The following is a 21,718-nucleotide window of genomic DNA, read 5'->3' as shown; positions in this document are numbered from 1 at the left end:
AAAGGGATGTTAAGCTTTCTGTGGAAAATAGCTTCCATAAAACAAAATAATTGTGATTTGTGGAATTAGACTGTGTATAATGATCTGAAAACGGACTTCCTCAAAGATAGTTGACATTCACTGGTGCAGTGTCCCATGGACTGTTCAGAATCCCCCCCCAGTTCAGCATCCAAACCAGCAGTCACAGCATGTGATTAAAGTATTTCTGTTAAAGTCTGTGGTTCACCCAATCGGAATTCCAATCACTGTATCTGTAGACCACTGAATTTCTAGACCCTCCTATTTCCGAGCAGGCAGTGGTAGGCCTACCATCCTAACTCAATATGGGCTCAATTTCCCCTTAGCATGGTGTAAGCACAGACACAAGCAGAGAAAGAATACAAGACATAATGAATCAATTTACAGGACTATTCCTAGGACCATAGGAATTATTTTCTCAAGTTATCATTGAGTACATACTATCTTACGGACATCAACCACTGAAGAGAGGGATGTATTTTTATATTAGTTTCCAGTGGATATCTTAGTCTATGGAAAGCAGTGATCATACTCTACAGGTATGGAGCATTGTAGCTATTTGCTCTTGTCCATCTGACATTAACCATGTATTGTAATAGATTGTCAGTGTTGCAGAACAAGCAGATGCAGTTGAGGCACATGATCGCATGCAGGCCACAGTAATTCCCTCTGGCTCTGGTTTCGCTCCTGCAAAGTGGAGCCATGGGGACCAGATGGTTCTGGAGCCGGAAACCCAAGGCTGACCTCAATTCCTAGCCCAGTGGAGGAGGAGCGGTTCTGGTTCTGAGAAGGAATACGCCCGTCTGTGGTTCTGTTCTGTCTCTGCGGTCCGACTCCACTCTGCTACCCTGCCCACGCAACCCTGTTTCATGGAAAACACTCCTGGAGGGAGGGAGGGAGGGAGAGATGTGGGGGGGGGACTGGGAGAGAGCGGAGAGAGGAGAGAGAAAGAGAGAGAGGGGGACTGGGAGAGAGAGGAGAGAGATAGAACGAGTGAAAGTACGCCTCTTCAAAGAGATTACCACACACATTCCCGTGCCTTCAGGGAGAAGGTTTGACTTACTCTGTATTCCCTCCTGAGTATTTCTCCTCCTCCAAAAGGCATGTGAACTGTTTAGTATAACAACTAGAAAGGAGTTGTATAACAAAAGCTCTTTTATGGCCCAAAACAGACAAGCCTAGTAAGATCAAAGCTCAAACAATGACTCCAAACAATGGCACACAATGACTTTTCTCCTTAGAAGCTTTCCTCTGTTATCTGAATGCTTGCCCATGCATTGTTTCTGTTTTATTTCAATGGTCTGGTTATTCCACCGTAAAATGAGCCCACCAAAGGATACCGTGTAAAGTTGCTATGCTGCTGAATACGTAAGTGTGATATCAAAAATATTGTGTTGAAGCCTTGCAATACTCACTTTTTGTAATCTGCCTTAGTAACGCAAGAGCGATGGGGACTGATGCAAGACTATCCCACTGGGCACAGACGTCAATTCAACGTCTATTCCACATTGGTTCAACGTAATTTCATTGAAATGACGTGGAAACGACGTTGATTCAACCAGTGTGTGCCCAGTGGGATGTTCTTACTAGGCCCGGTTGTTTTGTCTTTGTCCTCTTTTGACCCATAGGACATGTCTGTTTTCTGGATAGGAGCTTTGTTCTAAATAGCCTTTGCATGGACCGTGAAAACAAATATAGCAAATACAAAGCAGCTTTCTTTCTGAGCCTAATGACATGCCTCCTAATATTATAAGCCGACTGGCAATGGAATTAAACTTGTTCTCTTTTTCACTGGCCTTTGATTTCTCGCTGCAGGGGGGTAAACAGTTGTTCAGTGTGAGCTGTGGGATGTCAACAAACCGTTGATGTGCTGGAGTGTTTAGTTAGATGTAGCATGTGTGGCTCTCTTTTTCTACACAATGTTTGCATGTGTTATGGTGCCCGATGCACTAATGAATCTCTTATCTTTCAGTTTTTCTCTCCATCACTTTTCTTTTTCTCACCATCACTGTGTGTGTGTGTGTGTGTATTTGTGTCTGTGTATGTGCGTGCATGTGTGTGTATGTGTTGCGCAATGAAGGGTGTTTGTGCCCAGGAGGACCTCATTATCAAAAAGGACCAGCAGCTAGCTGTCTGTTTGTAATCAAGATTTCTGCCCCAATCATCCCCCTGTCATTGTTATCATGCGGTGACAAAATGCAAAATATCATGGATCTTCGTGTTCTGTTACTGTTTTTGCCACGGAAACCCACTAACGTTTTCCTCATGAACTAAATAGCCTACATAACGCTGTGTGCCTTGGGCCAGCGTTCTGATTAAACCCTAAGACAGTTGTGAATCAAGAACGCTGGTATACTTAGTAAACAATCATCCAGATGTGTTTTACCACTGGCTCATCTGCGTCATGTTTGAGGTTGTGGTGGTTGGGACAGGGAGGGACTCTGATTTGACTGGATGCCCACAGTGCCCAGAGTGGATGGGCACATCATCAGGAGGGCTGGGAGGCAAGGAGGATGGAAGATGGGGAGGAGGAGGAGGAGGAAGGAGGAGGAGGAGGAGGAGGAAGGAAGGGAGGAAGAGGAGGGGTGGAGGAGTAGGAGGAAGAGGAGGAGGGAAAGTGCTCCATCCGACCTAACATTGTCAGATTTGTCCACGGGGGTTACGGAGCAAACATGGACCACACATGTTCACACTGATGCTTACATACTGTACGGTACATATGGAAGCGCATGCAAACACACACATTCACAAACACATACGAGCAGAAGCATGCACATACACAAATATGCACGCACACGCACGCACACATGCATGCACGCACGCACGCACACACACAAAATGTGTCCATGTTTTTGACAGCATTTTGATGTCACATCAATATATATATGAAAAGAAAAGCCTTAAATGTTCCCATTGAACTACATCAATGGTCATATCCCATGGACAACAAAGGATAATGGGAGAAAAGGGAACAACATACTGCCAAAATAATGGATAAACCAACATGAAGTGTTTTAATAGGCCGTTGGGCCACCACAAGCTACCAGAACAGCTTCAATGCACTTTGGCATACATTCTACATGTGTCTGGAACTTTAGGGATGCAACACCATTCTTCCTCGAGAAATTCCATCATTTGGTGTTTTGTTGATGGTGGTGGAAAACACTGTCTCAGGCGCCGCTCCAGAATCTCCCATAAGTGTTCAATTGGGTTGAGATCCGGTGACTGAGACGGCCATGGCATATGGTTTACATCGTTTTCATGCTCATCAAACCATTCAGTGACCCCCCCTCCCCACACACACACACACAGACACCCTGCTTGCCCTTCACACACACCCTCTCCCTTGATGAGTAAGAGGCCAACTCAGCACCGATAGCCCTGAAACAGCTGTGATCACTCCCCATGTGAAAGCACATGTGTTCCATATCCTGCTCTGTCCGATCAAAGCCTGTCAGGGGCCCTTACAGTATGGAACAGGCCTGTGTGAGCATGCTGAAAATAAAAAGGCCCACTCAGGTATGTCCTTCCTGTCTCTCTCACCTGAACACATATTGAATGTTCTGGGTGCAATCAACAACACACCATCCTGTGTTGTTCTTGGTTTTTGGCTCAGTGTGTTATATGATCATTTGGCTTTGATTCACACCTATAAACTAATCTAAGGTCACTTTTGCATTTTACCTCGCAATAGTAAGAGTAGGTTGGGGAAACATCTACTGTACCTGGTCATAAGACTTTTAAGCAGGTCAACATTCACAAGGCCGCAGGGCCAGACGGATTACCAGGACGTGTACTCCGAGCATGTGCTGACCAACTGGCAAGTGTCTTCACTGACATTTTCAACATGTCCCTGACTGAGTCTGTAATACCAACATGTTTCAAGCAGACCACCATAGTCCCCGTGCCCAAGAACTCTAAGATAACCTGCCTAAATGACTACCGACCCGTAGCACTGACGTCTGTAGCCATGAAGTGCTTTGAAAGACTGGTCATGGCTCACATCAACAGCATAATCCCAGAAACCCTAGACCCACTCCAATTTGCATACCGCCCCAACAGATCCACAGATGATGCAATCTCTATCGCACTCCACACTGCCCTTTCCCACCTGGACAAGAGGAACACCTACGTGAGAATGCTATTCATTGACTACAGCTCAGCATTCAACACCATAGTGCCCTCTAAGCTCATCACTAAGCTAAGGATCCTGGGACTAAACACCTCCCTCTGCAACTGGATCCTGGACTTCCTGACGGGCCGCCCCCAGGTGGTAAGGGTAGGTAACAACACATCTGCCACACTGATCCTCAACACGGGGGCCCCTCAGGGGTGCGTGCTCAGTCCCCTCCTGTACTCTCTGTTCACCCATGACTGCATGGCCAGGCACGACTCCAACACCATCATTAAGTTTGCCGACGACACAACAGTGGTAGGCCTGATCACCGACAACGATGAGACAGCCTATAGGGAGGAGGTCAGAGATCTGGCCGTGTGGTGCCAGGACAACAACCTCTCCCTCAACGTGACCAAGACAAAGGAGATGATTGTGGACTACAGGAAAAAAAAGAGGACTGAGCACTCCCCATTCTCATCGACGGGGCTGTAGTGGAACAGGTTGAGAGCTTCAAGTTCCTTGGTGTCCACATCACCAACGAACTATCATGGTCCAAACACACCAAGACAGTCGTGAAGAGGGCACGACAAAGCCTATTCCCCCTCAGGAGACTAAAAAGATTTGGCATGGGTCCTCAGATCCTCAAAAAATTCCACAGCTGCACCATCGAGAGCATCCTGACTGGTTGCATCACCGCCTGGTATGGCAACTGCTTGGCCTCTGACCGCAAGGCACTACAGAGGGTAGTGCGTACGGCCCAGTACATCACTGGGGCAAAGCTTCCTGCCATCCAGGACCTCTATACCAGGCGGTGTCAGAGGAAGGCCCTCAAAATTGTCAAAGACTCCAGCCACCCTAGTCATAGACTGTTCTCTCTGCTACCGCACGGCAAGCGGTACCGGAGTGCCAAGTCTAGGTCCAAAAGACTTCTCAACAGCTTCTACCCCCAAGCCATAAGACTCCTGAACAGCTAATCATGGCTACCCAGACTATTTGCACTGCCCCCCCACCCCATCCTTTTTACGCTGCTGCTACTCTGTTAAGTATTTATGCATAGTCACTTTAACTCTACCCACATGTACATATTACCTCAACTACCTCAACTAGCCGGTGCCCCCGCACATTGACTCTGCAACGGTACCCCCCTGTATATATAGCCTCCCTACTGTCACTTTATTTTACTTCTGCTCTTTTTTTCTCAACACTTTTTTTGTTGTTGTTTTATTCTTACTTTTTTTGTTTAAAATAAATGCACTGTTGGTTAAGGGCTGTAAGTAAGCATTTCACTGTAATGTCTGCACCTGTTGTATTCGGCGCATGTGACCAATACAATTTGATTTGATTTGATTTGACTCTGATTCAGATCACATTTATAAGCAAAGTGAAGTGATTCGGATTTACCTAAAGAACTGATCTAAGGTCAGATTTATTTTAACCTTCCAATGGTAAGAGTAGGTTGGGGAAACATCTATTGTACCTGGATCATACAGTAGGTCTGACAATATTCTACCTCTGAGAAATAGTATGATAAATGACGTTCTTCTAGGTGGCAAACAAACAAAGCACCCAGACGCTCAACATGCTATATGACAGATGACATAGAACTATGACAGATGACATAGAACTATGACAGATGACATAGAACTATGACAGACATAGATCATATACAGTATGTCATACACGTCATGCACAGTTTCCTTGACAACCTTTCTCAGTCGTTGATCACTCCCTGTCAGCAGCCGTTAAGCGTGACAATAGTGACTTCAGGCCTTGGTCATCATGGTGTTGTCCAGAGCTCAGGGCTAAATGATGGATGTTACCCCGTAACTACTGAAATGAGGAAGTGGAGGTACAATCCTCAAACCTCATTTAGCCTTCCCAATGCATTTACTGTACTGAAACAGAGAGATTGAAGAACTGCTAGATGGTTGGAACTAGCCTAGAGCTGCAAAGTGTAGTAGTCTCTGGCAGCCATTGTTGACAGCCAAAGTATATGCAAACAGATCTCGAACATTCCGATGCAACTATGCAACTCGAAGGTCCAAAATTGAAGTTAAAAAAACAAAGTTATGCAGCTAGTTTTGCGTTCTGCACCCATCATGCCAGTATTTAGTATTTATCAGGATCCCCATTAGCTACTACCAAAGCAGCAGCTACGCTTCCTGCGATCCAAACAGGGTTAAAACAATTACATAACAACAAAACACAACAACAGCCTACATCATCAATAAATAAATCAATACAACGTACAAGACATTATTACAAATTACAATATACAAAAATCCACAATACCTTAACATTACAATAAGTGTGTGTACAGTATTGGTCTTCACAAAGTTCGCTGCTTCAGTGTTATGATATATTTTTGTCAGATGTTACTATGGTATACTGAAGTATAATTACAAGCATTCCATAAGTGTCAAGGGCTTTTATTGACAATTACATTAAGTTTATGCAAAGAGTCAATATTTGCAGAGTTGACCCTTCTTTTTCAAGACCTCTGCAATCCGCCCTGACATGCTGTCAATTAACTTCTGGGCCACATCCTGACTGATGGCAGCTCATTCTTGCATAATCAATGCTTGGAGTTTGTCAGAATTTGTGGGTTTTTGTATGTCCACCCGCCTCTTGAGGATCGACCACAAGTTTTCAATGGGATTAAGGTCTGGGGAGTTTCCTGGCCATGGACCCAAAATGTAGATGTTTTGTTCCCCGAGCCACTTAGTTATCACTTTTGCCTTATGGCAAGGTGCTCCATCATGCTGGAAAAGGCATTGGTCGTCACCAAACTGTTCTTGGATGGTTGGGAGAAGTTGCTCTTGGAGGATGTGTTGGTACCATTCTTTATTCATGGCTGTGTTCTTAGGCAAAAAAGTGAGTGAGCCCACTCCCTTGGCTGAGAAGCAACCCCACACATAAATGGTCTCAGGATGCTTTACTGTTGGCATGACACAGGACTGATGGTAGCGCTCACCTTGTCTTCTCCGGACAAGGTGTTTTCCGGATTCCCCAAACAATCGGAAAGGGGATTCATCAGAGAAAATGACTTTACCCCAGTCCTCAGCAGTCCAATCCCTGTACCTTTTGCAGAATATCAGTCTGTCCCTGATGTTTTTCCTGGAGAGAAGTGGCTTCTTTGCTGCCCTTCTTGACACCAGGCCATCCTCCAAAAGTCTTTGCCTCACTGTGCATGCAGATGCACTCACACCTGCCTGCTGCCATTCCTGAGAAAGCTCTGTACTGGTGGTGCCCCGATCCCGCAGCTGAATCAACTTTAGGAGACGGTCCTGGCGCTTGCTGGACTTTCTTGGGCGCCCTGACTTTTGTGGCAGGGGTGAAATGCAGTGGAAATGTTTTTGGGGGATTAAGTTCATTTTCATGGCAAAGAGGGACTTTGCAATTAATTGCCATTCATCTGATCTCTCTTCATGACATTCTGGAGTATATGCAAATTGCCATCATCAAAACTGAGGCAGCAGACTTTGTGAAAATTAGTATATGTGTCATTCTCAAAACTTTTGACCACGTCTGTGTTGTTTTATTTGTTTTTTTAATCAGATTTTACTGCTCGCTTGAGTTACTTGATGTGGAGGAGAGTTCTATGTAGTACTACGCATTTCCCAGAGTCTGTTCTGACTTGGGGACTGTGAAGAGACCCCTGGTGGCATGTCTTATACAGGTGTCTGAGCTGTGTGTTAGCTATTTGAACAGAGAGTTCAGTCTTTTCAACATCTTAATACTTCTCACAAAGACAAGTAGTGATGCAGTCAATGTCAGAACGCTGAGTGTGGATGTGGTGCAGGGAATCAAGCGCAGGCACAAAGGTGTTCGTCAACAGTCTTTAGTAGTCAAATAAATTCCAAACAGGAGAAATAACCAACCCAACCGGGAGGCAAAAGCGACAAAACGCACACACACAACAGTGCGTAAAACAAGAAAAGGCGCACGCAGTGCGGACTCTCAATACACAGTATGAGAGAGAAAAACCCCATCAACATGAAAACAGCTTGACAAAAACAATCACACATAACACCTGACCCAACATACGAAACTAAATAGGGAACACAATCAAACACTAACAAGGGACAGGTGTTACAAACAGACAAAACCAAACAAACATGAAACATCGAACGGTGGCAGCTAGTACTCCGGGGACGACGACCGCCGAAGCCTGCCCGAACAAGGAGGAGGGGCAGCCTCGGCCGAAACCGTGACAGTCAATCTCTCCTCTACATCATTCCAGTTCACAGTCAAGTCTATGAACCATGCCAGCATGATATTGTAGAGGAAATAACTGATAGAAAACATTCCTCAATCATCTTGACACCCTCAAGAGTGTTCCCATGTATTCTGTTGGATGAACAGATGTGATAAGCCAATTTGATAAGCAACTCGTCACATCAGGGGCACGTACAGTATCTTTCTGTTTCACTGCACCATCGGTTTCCTCGGCGACAGCCTTGATGCTTCTGACTGGCTGAGTGCAATTTCCTGTTTTGTTTTGATTGTGACAATCAGGTTGAATGGTCCCTCCAGCGGGGCAGCAGCAGGGAGATGCTCGCTAGGAGATTGTTACTTCTGGCAGGGAGGATGGCGCTAACTAACATCCCCCAATGCGAACATTGTGCCAACTGCCAATGTGATGTGCTACAGCTGGGATCTGCCCTTAATGAAGTGTCTGCATGTTGTTTGCAAAAGTGAAATCTGTCCTACAACCACTGTCTCTTTTCATTTAGTTTATGGAGGAATTCTAGCCTGTGATTGTAGAGCCTGTGCTCTGGTATTTTACAAACATGTCTTCATACGTTCATGTACTGTATGTATATGTCAACACATACGCATACATGTGTTGTGTATGACCTTAATATGATGTTAATCTACAGTAATGGAATGTCTCACATGACATTTTCACCATGGGATCATCAAGTCAGACACTGTGCAAAGGACATGCCATCCAACAGTCAAAATCCATTAAATGAATGAATCAACTACATCCTTGAAATAAAGGGCTTGCAACTCTGACACTACTCATTTGTCCAGATGTTTGCCTGCAGAGCGAACAGACTGTTATGAGTAAGCTGTCCTATTTTTCCATTTTAGCTGCACTGGCAGCAAACCAAATGGAGACAGTTTGGCTCATGGTGCGAACGGACCTGAGACAGACAGATTGTTTCTCTCCTATAAGAACTGTGACTGCATGGCTGTGTCCCAAATGGCAGCCTATTCCCTATATAGTGGGCTATTCCCTATTCCCTGTGGACCCTGGTGAAAAAAAGTAGTGCACTATATAGGGAATAGGCAGCCATTTCGGACGCAGCCCTTATATGAAGACATACTCCGTGAAATGTTTCGCATAGCTATGTTGACATATGAGCGAATGGACGTGTATGGGTACAGGAAGGTCAGGGTAACTAGAGACAGGTACAGTCAGCTATCGGTTTATATGGTTATTAAAACATCCTGCAACATTCTGTGCCCCATCACCTGGCCCCAATAAAGGCATCATTCACCCATTGAAGCGTATGGAGACTGTGTGCTGAGTATCAACTACATATCCCCACATTACCAGGTTTCAATAAGCTTAGTGAAATGATGTTTGATAAGCCATCCTCTCCTCTCCTCTCCCCTCCTCTCCTCTCCTCTCCTCTCCTCTCCTCTCCTCTCCTCTCCTCTCCTCTCCTCTCCTCTCCTCTCCTCTCCTCTCCTCTCCTCTCCTCTCCTCTCCTCTCCTTGCCCCAGGCTAGCTTCCAGACAGACGTGATAAGGCACATAACGTATTACATTTCACTCAGGATATTAAAAAGCATATAGATATAATCTATGTAATATGTTGAGGGGGGTTTAGGGTCCTCTCTCCATCTGATACCATTCTATACTCATATTGGTAAAGAACAGCTTTGTATTACATGTAATAGCTGTCAAAACATATTTTTCACACATTTTTAACACGTCGTCTGCAAAAACTATTGTAGATATGGAAAATCAAGCGGTACTGTATCGTATCAGTAGCAGGCATATTACCCCAGGGTTGGTATTGTACTTCATGACTCACAGCACCTTTCTGTTACTTCAGGGTAGGTGAGGGGAGTTCTGCAATGACGGTATAGTCGCACATGGGAAGTAGAGGAAGAATAAGGTGTTATGACAGATTGTGATCCCCTTGCTCTTAGTAACCTCCGGGGTGAGAGGCAACACTGTTTCAGAGATGATATTAATCCCAGCATGCCTCAGGAGAAGGGAAACCAGTTGTTTCAAGATGCAGGTTTTTTCATAACTTTGTTTATATGACCGGTTCAGCGGAAAGTAAGTAACAGTGGGACAGCATTCTGGATCTCTTGTCACCATCTTGACAGGAAATGATGTCACTCAACATGGAATTTTGATTTCAACTGTCATTATTGAGATAGCAGGTGCAAAATGGTTGTAAAATAAATCTCAGTTATGTCTGCATGGATTTAAGATAGACCATCAACACATTTCCTCCCCTTATTCATTGAACTCACAGTATCAATCAATCAATCAATCAAATGTATTTATAAAGCCCTTTTTACATCAGCAGATGTCACAAAGTGCTATACAGAAACCCAGCCTAAAACCCCAAACAGCAAGCAATGCAGATGTAGAAGCACGGTGGCTAGGAAAAACTCCCTAGAAAGGCAGAAACCAAGGAAGACACCTAGAGAGGAACAAGGCTCTGAGGGGTGGCCAGTCCCCTTCTGACTGTGCCGGGTGGCGATTATAACAGTAAATGGCCATTAAGGCCAGATTTTTCTCCAAGATGTTCAAACGTGCATAGATGACCAGCATGGTCAAATAATAATCACAGTGGTTGTAGAGATTGCAACAGGTCAGTACATCAGGAGTAAATGTCACTTGGCTTTTCATAGCCGGGCATTTAGAGGTTGAAATTGCAGGTGCGGTAGAGAGAGAGAGTTGAAAACAGCAGGTCTGGGACAAGGTAGCACGTCCGGTGAACAGGTCAGGGTTCCATAGCCGCAGGCAGAAGAGTGGAAACTGGGGACAGCAAGGAGTCATCAGGCCAGGTAGTCCTGAGGCATGGTCCTAGGGCTCAGGTCCTCTGGGAGGGGAAGGAGAGAGGGAGAGAATTAGAGGGAGCATACTTCAATTCACACAGGACACCGGATAAGACAGGAAAATAACAGCAGATATAACAGTAATGCCTTTGCTCTCTAAACATTCTTAGAATATGTTGAGAGAGGGTTGTTTTTGTTGGCTTTAGAAACAATAAAACCACAACTCTCTGGCAAGTAACATATATTTTAAAAGTGAACAAAGATAATTAGAAATGACAGGGCCGCTTTGGAGGACAATGTGGTACCTCCTGCTGACCTTGCAGTTAGTAAAACCTGATCTTGGCTCAGTGTGTGTCTATGGGGCAAAGCTAAACTACAGTATACCCTCTTAGAAAAAAGGGTTCCAAAAGGGTTCTCTTATGGGGACAGCTGAAGAACCCTTTTAGGTTCTAGATATAACCTTTTTCTCTAAGAGTGTACAGATTGTTCTGGGCACGACTGCCTCTAACCACATAACTATGGGCTCTCAGAGCAGGTAGTAATTAAGCTGAAGCAGAAGCTCTGATGATAAGTTGGCTGTGTATTTGCTGAAGAAAAGACTCAGAGGACAGGCATGGTCATCTTAGGCCTATACACACACACACACACACACACACACACACACACACATAGACAGGAGCACACATGAACGCACACACACACACACACACACACACACACACACACAATGTCAATGTAAACCATTCTCTGAACGTTCCTAAGCATGTGAGAGCAGGGGCAGAGAGGAACTGAATTTGGCCTTGGCACTATGATCTGTAATAGAAAAGCAGGATCCTTGGCTCTCCTTCACATTCCTCTCTCCTCTCTCTCACTGTACTCTCCCAGTGAGCCTGTCTGTAAAAAGACTGCTGGGAGTGGTATGCACCATTTGCTGTGAGAACTCACTTTGCACAGCAGATAGCAGCAGGCAAATCGTTTAAGGATCAGCTATTGTATGCTATCTAGACCAGCCATAAGTATAGTCACTACTGTATGTTTTTTAACACAGACAAATTTGACATCAGTTGTGCGGGTAACGGGTTGAAATGATTGAACAAACTTGACTTTTAAGTCTATACTACTTAATATAGTCCAACAGGTGATATGTTCTCTCTCTTTCCCTCACTCTTCCTCTTTACAGAACAACTCACTTTTTCTGCTCTCAATGACTTTGGATGTCGAGGTGCAACACTCGCTAAGATTGACTGCCGTACTAGAATATAATTAGTCCATTTCTAATTTAGATAACTCATTCTCATATTAATGAGAATGCTCTGCTAATGTTCTTGTTGAGCATCTTTTGATTGAAGTGGAGAGATACAGATCTGCTCTACTTAGACCAGTTTAACGGTTGCACATATTTTTAACACCATACCAAATTGCGTATTAAAAAGGAACTTTCAATGAATCCCACTTGAAGAGATGAGCGGAATGTGTTTTGAGGTACCTTAAAATCTCTTCCCGTGGTCCACTGTGCATTTTTGGCCTGGATGCCAATTCTGTAGTTGTACACCACTCCATGTCTATTGTTAGATTGAATAAATAAGATTCACAAAAAATGTGTTTCAAAGGCCTCTCACTCAGTCTCCTGGGTAGACTAGTGATAATAGATGGCCTGAAACATCATAAATTGCCACAAAGTTTTTGTGGATAGGAAAGATGGATGTTGAGACTCACTTATCTGAAGTTTGGTAAGTTGCATCCCCTTTTGTGATGTGTCTTACTTGGAGAGGAGAGAATGAATAATGCAGGGCCAATGCCTGATGGCCATCTATTGTTCTATTCTATTGTTTGGAGAGGTCTGAGCTTCAGCTGTCTCTGTGAAATATTGATTCGGTACTTAACAGTTGTTGAGTGGAACTGTGGCATAACGGTAAGATAGATTGTGGTTATTTTCTGGAAAGACACGTGAGGTCAGGACTTATCGGCTATGCACAAGTGTGTATCTTGCCTCTCTAGTCCACCATGTTGGACAGGTCAGGCAATGACTATATTTTCTTCCTTCCTGTTTCATTCACTCTTTTCCTTCCCACCTTTCTCCTCTCTCTCCTCTTCTTCATTGATCTCTCTCTTCTCCCTCTATGTGGTTCTCACAGCTACTGTGCGTAGAGCTGGAGCGAAACCCTGCATCATTAAACATGACAATTAACTTTACAGTCGTTAAGTGGATGGCTTCATTAGATGTTCCCCAAGGATCCATCCTACTCCTTCTTCATTTCAGAGAACAAAAAAGCATTTTCTTCAAAATTGAAGAAAGTTTCTAATGCCACCCATCATACAGGTATGGTTACAATGTGTGAATACTGTGTGTAACCTAGTTGGTGTATGATTTATGTACACAGTGCAGTGTAAGCATGACTTAATTCTTCCCCTTTAGGAAATCTGTTTCCTTTAAAAGAGTGAGGCATCACCACGCTCCGTCCTGTCCACATGAATGTTTCAGAGCTGGTGCTTTTTTCCCCTTTTGTGTTGACAAAGTTCCAAATACTTTTCCTCACTGCTTCTCTCAGTTTCTCTCTCATAGCTATACTGAAATAAAGATTTGTTATGAATTACTTATGGTTATAGCGTAGGAGGGCTAAGGCTTATATACAGTAGGTTCTGTGCGTCGCCATTGAACTTCAGTTGTTGGGGTTATTTTCATTCATGATCCTCTCCTGTCCAGGGCTAAAATATTCAACATGGATTAATATGTATATAAGTTCATATGCTGCAACCCACAAATCTGTTTACTAATGTTACAGGTGTACATGACAAGATCAGGACTTGGTTTTGCCCAGATTTTATTTTCTCCAAGGAACACGAATAATGTTTGAATAATGAATCATTATAATAATGAAAGCACATTGGTTATGTAATGATTGTATCCTATCAAAATACATGAAGCGACTAATGCACTACGGGCCAGTTGTATGAAATTAATGCAGAATATTGCTTTCTGTATTTTGGTTCTTTTGGATATTACTGTTGGACATGATTTGCATTGAAATTTAATTGGAATAACAGCGGTTCAGACAATCGTGGTTCAGCAGATGCTGCTGGATTTTTCTCAGGGGGGAGCTAAGCGTACTGTCTACTTTGGTTGACTGATCGTAGTTGACAAACAGTTCACTTATCTTTAATTTGTATTCATTATTTCAAACTGAATGTTTTATCTCAAGGCAATGAATGACGGAAGAGCAAAGTGGACTTAAGCGTGCTGGCCACGATTACTCAATACAACAATCTAACCCAGTATATGTTTGTTTTGTCAGTTTTGGGACAGAAATAGCAACTTCTGGGAAACATACTGAGTGAATCAAATAGCAGAAATATATTATAATATACTATATTACATATAATTTAGAATATACTATATTACATCTCTCTATATATATACACATCTCTATATATGTACATCTCTCTCTCTCTCTCTCTCTCTCTCATATATATATATATATATACAGTACCAGTCAAAAGTTTGGACACACCTACTCATTCCAGGGTTTTTCTTTATTTTTACTATTTTCTACATTGTAGAATAATAGTGAAGACATCACAACTATGAAATAACACATATGGAATCATGTAGTAACCAAAAAAGTGTTAAACAAATCAAAATACATTTTATTTTTGAGATTCTTTAAGTAGCCAGCGTTGCACACTTTTGGCATTCTCTCAACCAGCTTCATGAGGTAGTCACCTGGAATGCATTTCAATTAACAGGTGTGCCTTCTTAAAAGTTTTAATTACTGGAATGTATTTCCTTCTTAATGTGTTTGAGCCAATCAGTTGTGTTGTGACAAGGTAGGGGTGGTATACAGAAGATAGCCCTATTTGGTAAAATACCAAGTCCATATTATGGCAAGAACACCTAAAATAAGCAAAGAGAAACGACAGTTCATCATTACTTTAAGACATGAAGGTCAGTCAATCCGGAACATTTCAAGAACTTTCAAAGTTTCTTCAAGTGCAGTCCCTAAAACCATCAAGCGCTATGAAGAAACTGGCTCTCATGAGGACCGCCTATCAAGCGTCGGTGTGCAGCAGTAGGACGGAGTCAGGCGCAGGACACAGAACTGAGTAATAGACAAACTTCACTCGAAAAACAACAAATCTAATTTCCACGCAGGGAAATAACATCAGCTCACAGCAGTATAAACACCAAAAAAAGAACAATCACGCACAACACCATGAGGGAACCAGAGGGTTAAATAGGGAAACAAATTAACGTGATGGGAACCAGGTGTGTACAATACAGACAAAACAAATAGAAAACAGAAACGTTGATCGTGGCAGCTAAAAAGCCGGTGACGACGACCGCCGATAGCCGCCCGCACAAGGAGAGGCACCAACTTCGGCGGAAGTCGTGACACCGCCACAGGAATGGAAGACCCAGAGTTACCGCTGCTGCAGAGGATAAGTTAATTAGAGTTAACTGCACCTCAGATTGCAGCACAAATAAATGCTTCACAGAGTTCAAGTAACAGACACATCTCAACATCAACTGTTCAGAGGAGACAGCATGAATCAAGCCTTCAAGGTTGAATTGCTGCAAAGAAACCACTACTAAAGGACACCAATAATAATAAGAAACTTGCTTGGTCCAAGAAACATGAGCAATGGATATTAGACCGGTGGAAATCTGTCCTTTGGTCTGATGAGTCCAAATGTGAGATTTTTGCTTTAGCCTCACCCATCTTTTTAATGGTTGATCCGAGCGTTCTGTACTAACAACAGAAGGCAAGCACCCAAGCTAACTTGCTAGCTACTTCCAGACACAGAACAGCTCACTGAACATTACTCGCCCTAGCAGAGCTGGTTAGGCTGTTATGTTATCCAGAGCGTTGGTGACTGCAACTGTGCTGTCAGATTGTCTGTTTGTAAATTCAAAACGTGTTGCTCTCGGAGCGTTCAGAGCACACATCGGACGCTTAGGCCGATGAGTAGGGTTGATCCGAACGTTCTGACCTCACAACGGCAGTCAAGCACCCATGCTAACTGGCTAACTTCCTAGCTACTTCCAGACACAAAATGAGAGAATACCCCACTCTGACCATTTTACTCGCTTTAGCAGAGCTGGTTAGGCCGTTTTCATGTTATCCAGAGCATTGGTGACTGTAACTGTGCTGCAGGCAACAATTTCATTACGTTTTTTTGCCGACATTAACTGACACTGGCTATATTCAACGGGTGTTGAGCGTTCGTAAATTCATCAGTTATTCTGTGCTCTGGCCAGACTGAATTTACGAATGCACCCGAAATGGTTACTTGCATAGTGAAGTCTTTTGTTAAGACATGTAGCTAGCTAGCTAGGTAAACAATGAACCATAATTACAACTCATGACATTACTACCCTACATGAATCTGCAGGTAGCTAACGAGCCAAGCAAATGGCTCTTTCTGTCAAAATTAGAAATGTCTAATATCTGAAAATGTAGCTAGCTAGACTATCTTACCCGTATACATCATTCATGGATGGACACGTCTCCTGTCAGATGCCATGGTTTCCCTTAGTTTGAAAATGTAATCCAGAGACAGGTGTTTTCTCCATCTCCTTAGCTATCATACTCGAATTCCACTGATTTCAAAACTCGGTCCTCCAGAAAGTGGAGAGCAACACTTATGCAGTTTTAATACACAATACATTTTAAAAAAGCCGCATTAGACAGTATTACCTAGACATACTGACCAGCTCAAATAGACAGAAGCGTGCTATATAGCAGACCAATCCAAACTCATCTTTCAGTATGTCCAGCCCACTCATTATCTCAGCCAATAATGGCTAGCGGGAAGGTTGCTGCCTTTTTCTTTGGCTAAACCAACTAGGTTCGTAATTTAACAATTGTGTTCGTATTTACAGATGGCATACACGTTTTTTATTAAGGCACATGGAAGTTCATATGTTCGAGAAGGCATTTCTGCCAAAAAATGCATTTTGATTTTAAAAAAAAGTTTATGTTCAAACGGCTCTTCTGTGAAGTAGTGACCCGTGACAAACAAATATTCTAAGAATAGCCTAAATTACAAATAACTTGCTGAAACATGTATATTTGAGCCTTATATACAACATGTCTAGATACCTTGCTTTAAAGTAGCCTACCTTATCCATTTGATCCCTGATTCATTGAATTAAGGAATAATTTTACAAAGACAAAAGTATTTGCTTGTAGGCCTAATGTTGCAATATTTTATATCAAGGGTGGCGACCATCCTCCAGGATAGCTACTGGGTGTGCAGGCTTTTGTTCAAGCCCTTGTCTAACCACATTATAGCTTAAACATCATCTGCTCAACAGGACCTTGATGACCAGTGTTTCAGAGCTGGATCAAAAGCCAAGCCTGCACACCTAGGAGCTCTCCAGATGGAGGGTTGACCACATGTTGACAACATGTGGCTAACAGTGCAGTTTTACTTTGTGGGGGGTTAAGTGCCTTGATCAAGGGCACAACAGCAGGAGATGGTAGGTCTACATGGGATCAGACACAGCAGCCTTCCAGTGTCAATAATGTTTAACTTTCCAGGTAGGCTATAATAATAGTCTTGAAAATGTGGTTAAAAGTCATTGAGAAGTCATCGAAAAGGTGTATGAACCATTAACAGTGAATAATCAGAGCTCTCTATAGCATATTGTCATTTGTGAATTTCGGTGAACGTAGTCTAATGGACTGAGTTGGAAAAAGACAGCTCCTGCACTTATTTCATCCTAAGTCAAGCACTGGGTGTAGTATGACTTCGTAGTTAGCCATATTGTTGTTTGTGTTGTTTTCTAAAAGATCCAAAGTCAAAACAAAGATTGACAACAAAAGGAAACATTGCCAACACTTTGGGTGCTGTCAACTGAAGTGTGTCCCTTTTTGCATTCATCTACAAATAGCAAGATTATGGTGGCTAAAGCCAGAAATAACTTCATCAACATCTGGTCCTCTCCTCCCCTGCCCTCTCCGTGGGCATGCCCAGAGACAGCACTAAGCTGTGCCCAGGTCCAACAGCAGGGTGGAGTCCAGGGTAGAGTTCCATGGATCTCCTCCCATTTGAGAAAGTGGAACTTTGCTGAGGAACCATGGCGCAATGCCTGGACATACAGTGGAAACTGTGACTCAGGAAAAATACAGTCGTGGTCAAAAGTTTTGAGAATGACGCAAGTTTTGGTCTTCACAAAGTTCGCTGCTTCAGTGTTATGAGATATTTTTGTCAGATGATACTATGGTATACTGAAGTATAATTACAAGCATTCCATAAGTGTCAAAGGCTTTTATTGACAATTACATTAAGTTTATGCAAACAGTCAATATTTGCAGTGTTGACACTTATTTTTCAAGACCTCTGCAATCCGCCCTGGCATGCTGTCAATTAACTTCTGGGCCACATCATGACTGATGGCAGCCCATTCTTGCATAATCAATGCTTGGAGTTTGTCAGAATTTGTGGGGTTTTCTTTGTCCACCCGCCTCTTGAGGATCGACCAAAGTTCTCAATGGGATTAAGGTCTGGGGAGTTTCCTGGCCATGGACCCAAAATGTCGATGTTTTGTTCCCCGAGCCAGTTAGTTATCACTTTTGCCTTATGGCAAGGTGCTCCATCATGCTGGAAAAGGCATTGGTCGTCACCAAACTGTTCTTGGATGGTTGGGAGAAGTTGCTCTCGGAGGATGTGTTGGTACCATTCTTTATTCATGGCTGTGTTCTTAGGCAAAAATGTGAGCGAGCCCACTCCCTTGGCTGAGAAGCAACCCCACACATGAATGGTCTCAGGATGCTTTACTGTTGGCATGACACAGGACTGATGGTAGCGCTCACCTTGTCTTCTCCGGACAAGGTGTTTTCCGGATGCCCCAAACAATCGGAAAGGGGATTCATCAGAGAAAATGACTTTACCCCAGTCCTCAGCAGTCCAATCCCTGTACCTTTTACAGAATATCAGTCTGTCCCTGATGTTTTTCCTGGATTGAAGTGGCTTCTTTGCTGCCCTTCTTGACACCAGGCCATCCTCCAAAAGTCTTTGCCTCACTGTGCGTGCCGATGCACTCACACCTGCCTGCTGCCATTCCTGAGCAAGCTCTGCACTGGTGGTGCCCCGATCCCGCAGCTGAATCAACCTTAGGAGACGGTCCTGGCGCTTGCTGGACTTTCTTGGGTGCCCTGACGCCTTCTTCACAACAACTGAACCTCTCGCCTTGAAGTTCTTGATGATCCAATAAATGGTTGATTTAGGTGCAATCTTACTAGCAGCAATATCCTTGCCTGTGAAGCCCTTTTTGTGCAAAGCAATGATGACGGCACGTGTTTCCTTGCAGGTAACCATGGTTAACAGAGGAAGAACAATGATTTCAAGCACCACCCTCCCTTTAAAGCTTCCAGTCTGTTATTCTAACTTAATTAGCATGACAGAGTGATACCCAGCCTTGTCCTTGTCAACACTCTCACCTGTGTTAACGAGAGAATCACTGACATGATGTCAGCTGGTCCTTTTGTGGCAGGGCTGAAATGCAGTGGAATGTTTTTTGGGGGGATTAAGTTCATTTTCATGGCAAAGAGGGACATTGCAATTAATTGCAATTCATCTGATCACTCTTCATGACATTCTGGAGTATATGCAAATTGCCATCATCAAAACTGAGGCAGCAGACTTTGTGAAAATGAGTATTTGTGTCATTCTCAAAACTTTTGACCACGACTGTACACTGTGTGCATGCGTGTGTGTTCGTGTGCATGTTACAAATTACAGAGTTTGTTCTGAAAACTGAGAGTCATTATCTGTGGTAATTAGTTTGTTTAACAGCTGCTTCGTTCTCCACAAACAGATTTGAGCATAATCTCTGGATGAGTTCATTTGCCTTGCACCAATGGTCCAGTCCACAGTACAGTATGACGTGTCCCAGCTGCCCTCAATGCTAACTCTGATGTCATTTCTTAGAGGAATGGAGTGCACTGTATCATACCAGGCCTGGGTCTTTCTGCCTCTAGTGAGAGTGCAACATGTTCCAATGAACATCTGACAATTACATCTCCATGTGAAGGGAAAATACACACATCTTCAGCTTGTTCAAATCAAATTCTTTACTGGGAGCTTTTTAAAAGTATAATTTGATTCATTCAAGTGCACAGTAGAGGTAACAATAGACAGTTACAGCCCTGTGGATGCTGGTTGATAAAGTTGATTGATAGTAGGTTGCAGAATGTATGTAACTATCACTATGCCATCCCATGTTGTCCAGAGCGAGCGGGATCAACGACCATCCAAAGGCTATTTAGTGGAAAATACTAGGCAAACATTGATTGATTGAAAACACTTTCAACTTGGCCTTTTGACCTAAAATCAGCTTATGTTAACCCATTTATGCACTCTCACAACATGTTTGTAAACATCATTGATTTGGATGTGTGTGTGTGTGTGTCTCTCTCTGTGTGTGTGTGTGTGTGTGTGTGAGTGTGTGTGTGTGTGTGTGTGTGTGTGTGTGTGTGTGTGTGTGTGTGTGTGTGTGTGTGTGTGTGTGTGTGTGTGCAAGAATACCATCAATCTCAGCTGGCTGAATCTCTATACATCTAACAAAGTATTTCTGGAATGTTGTTTTGGTATAGCAGTCTCAGTCTGCCATAAGCAATTTCTGTAACTGAACTCACGAAAACACATTTCTTGCCCAGACTGACACTTGATATGCAGCGTAGCCATCTTGCCAGGGAATTGTGAAAACAAAAATAGGGTAAGTTGTGTTTCGATGATAAACAGCTATGGCAACCACAACAAACAAGTGAAGGAAGGAATACATGAATGAACGAAAATAATGATTTGTCCGAAAGTCAATGAAATAGTCAGTTGTCATAATTTGTGGTAGCCACGGCACCAAAACAGTGGAGAAGTTGAGCCTTGCGCTTCAACGCTCTTAGTTGGTGGAGAAAGTGACCCACTATGCTATTACTTTCTGCATCTACGTCATATCACTGAGTCTACCTTCATCGGGATACCTCGGGATTTTGGCAATAAGGCCTTTTATCTACTTCCCCAGAGTCAGATGAACTCAATAACCAAATCCCAAAGTTCCTCTTTAAGTCAAAGTATTTAAGTTGAAGTTTTACCCTAATTTCAATGTTTACAACCCTGGTTGAAATGAGGTGAAAACAATACTGGTTGATTGCGTTTTTCAAATCTAATGTATTTTCCATTTTGACTCCACGTCACAATACGTGGACAAATTAAATCGAAACAATGTTGATTCAACAAGTGTGTGCACAGTGGGACATTTGTGTTAACATATGCACTTTTGTAGCTGTTGACACACATTGCAAGTAACACACAATGGAACAATTTATAAATCCATTACATTCAAAAAAGACTACAAATCTAGTGTTGTATCTCTCTGTAAACCTCGTTCTGAGAGCTGGCTTTAGTCACTAAACAAAAAATGTGCCAGAGATGTGTTTAAGTTTTCATGTGGCTCTGAAAGCCTTCAATTCCCTTCATTCCTTCAAAGTGTGATTGTTACTATTCATCTGAGAGTGCAAGGCTTATTCTTAATGCCTCCTAAGAGCTA

This window comes from Coregonus lavaretus (assembly GCF_964263955.1).
Source record: "Coregonus lavaretus genome assembly, contig: HAP1_SCAFFOLD_1932, whole genome shotgun sequence".
Taxonomy (NCBI): domain Eukaryota; kingdom Metazoa; phylum Chordata; class Actinopteri; order Salmoniformes; family Salmonidae; genus Coregonus; species Coregonus lavaretus.
The sequence above is the reverse complement of the archived record's forward strand: the minus strand, read 5'-3'. Positions refer to the sequence as shown.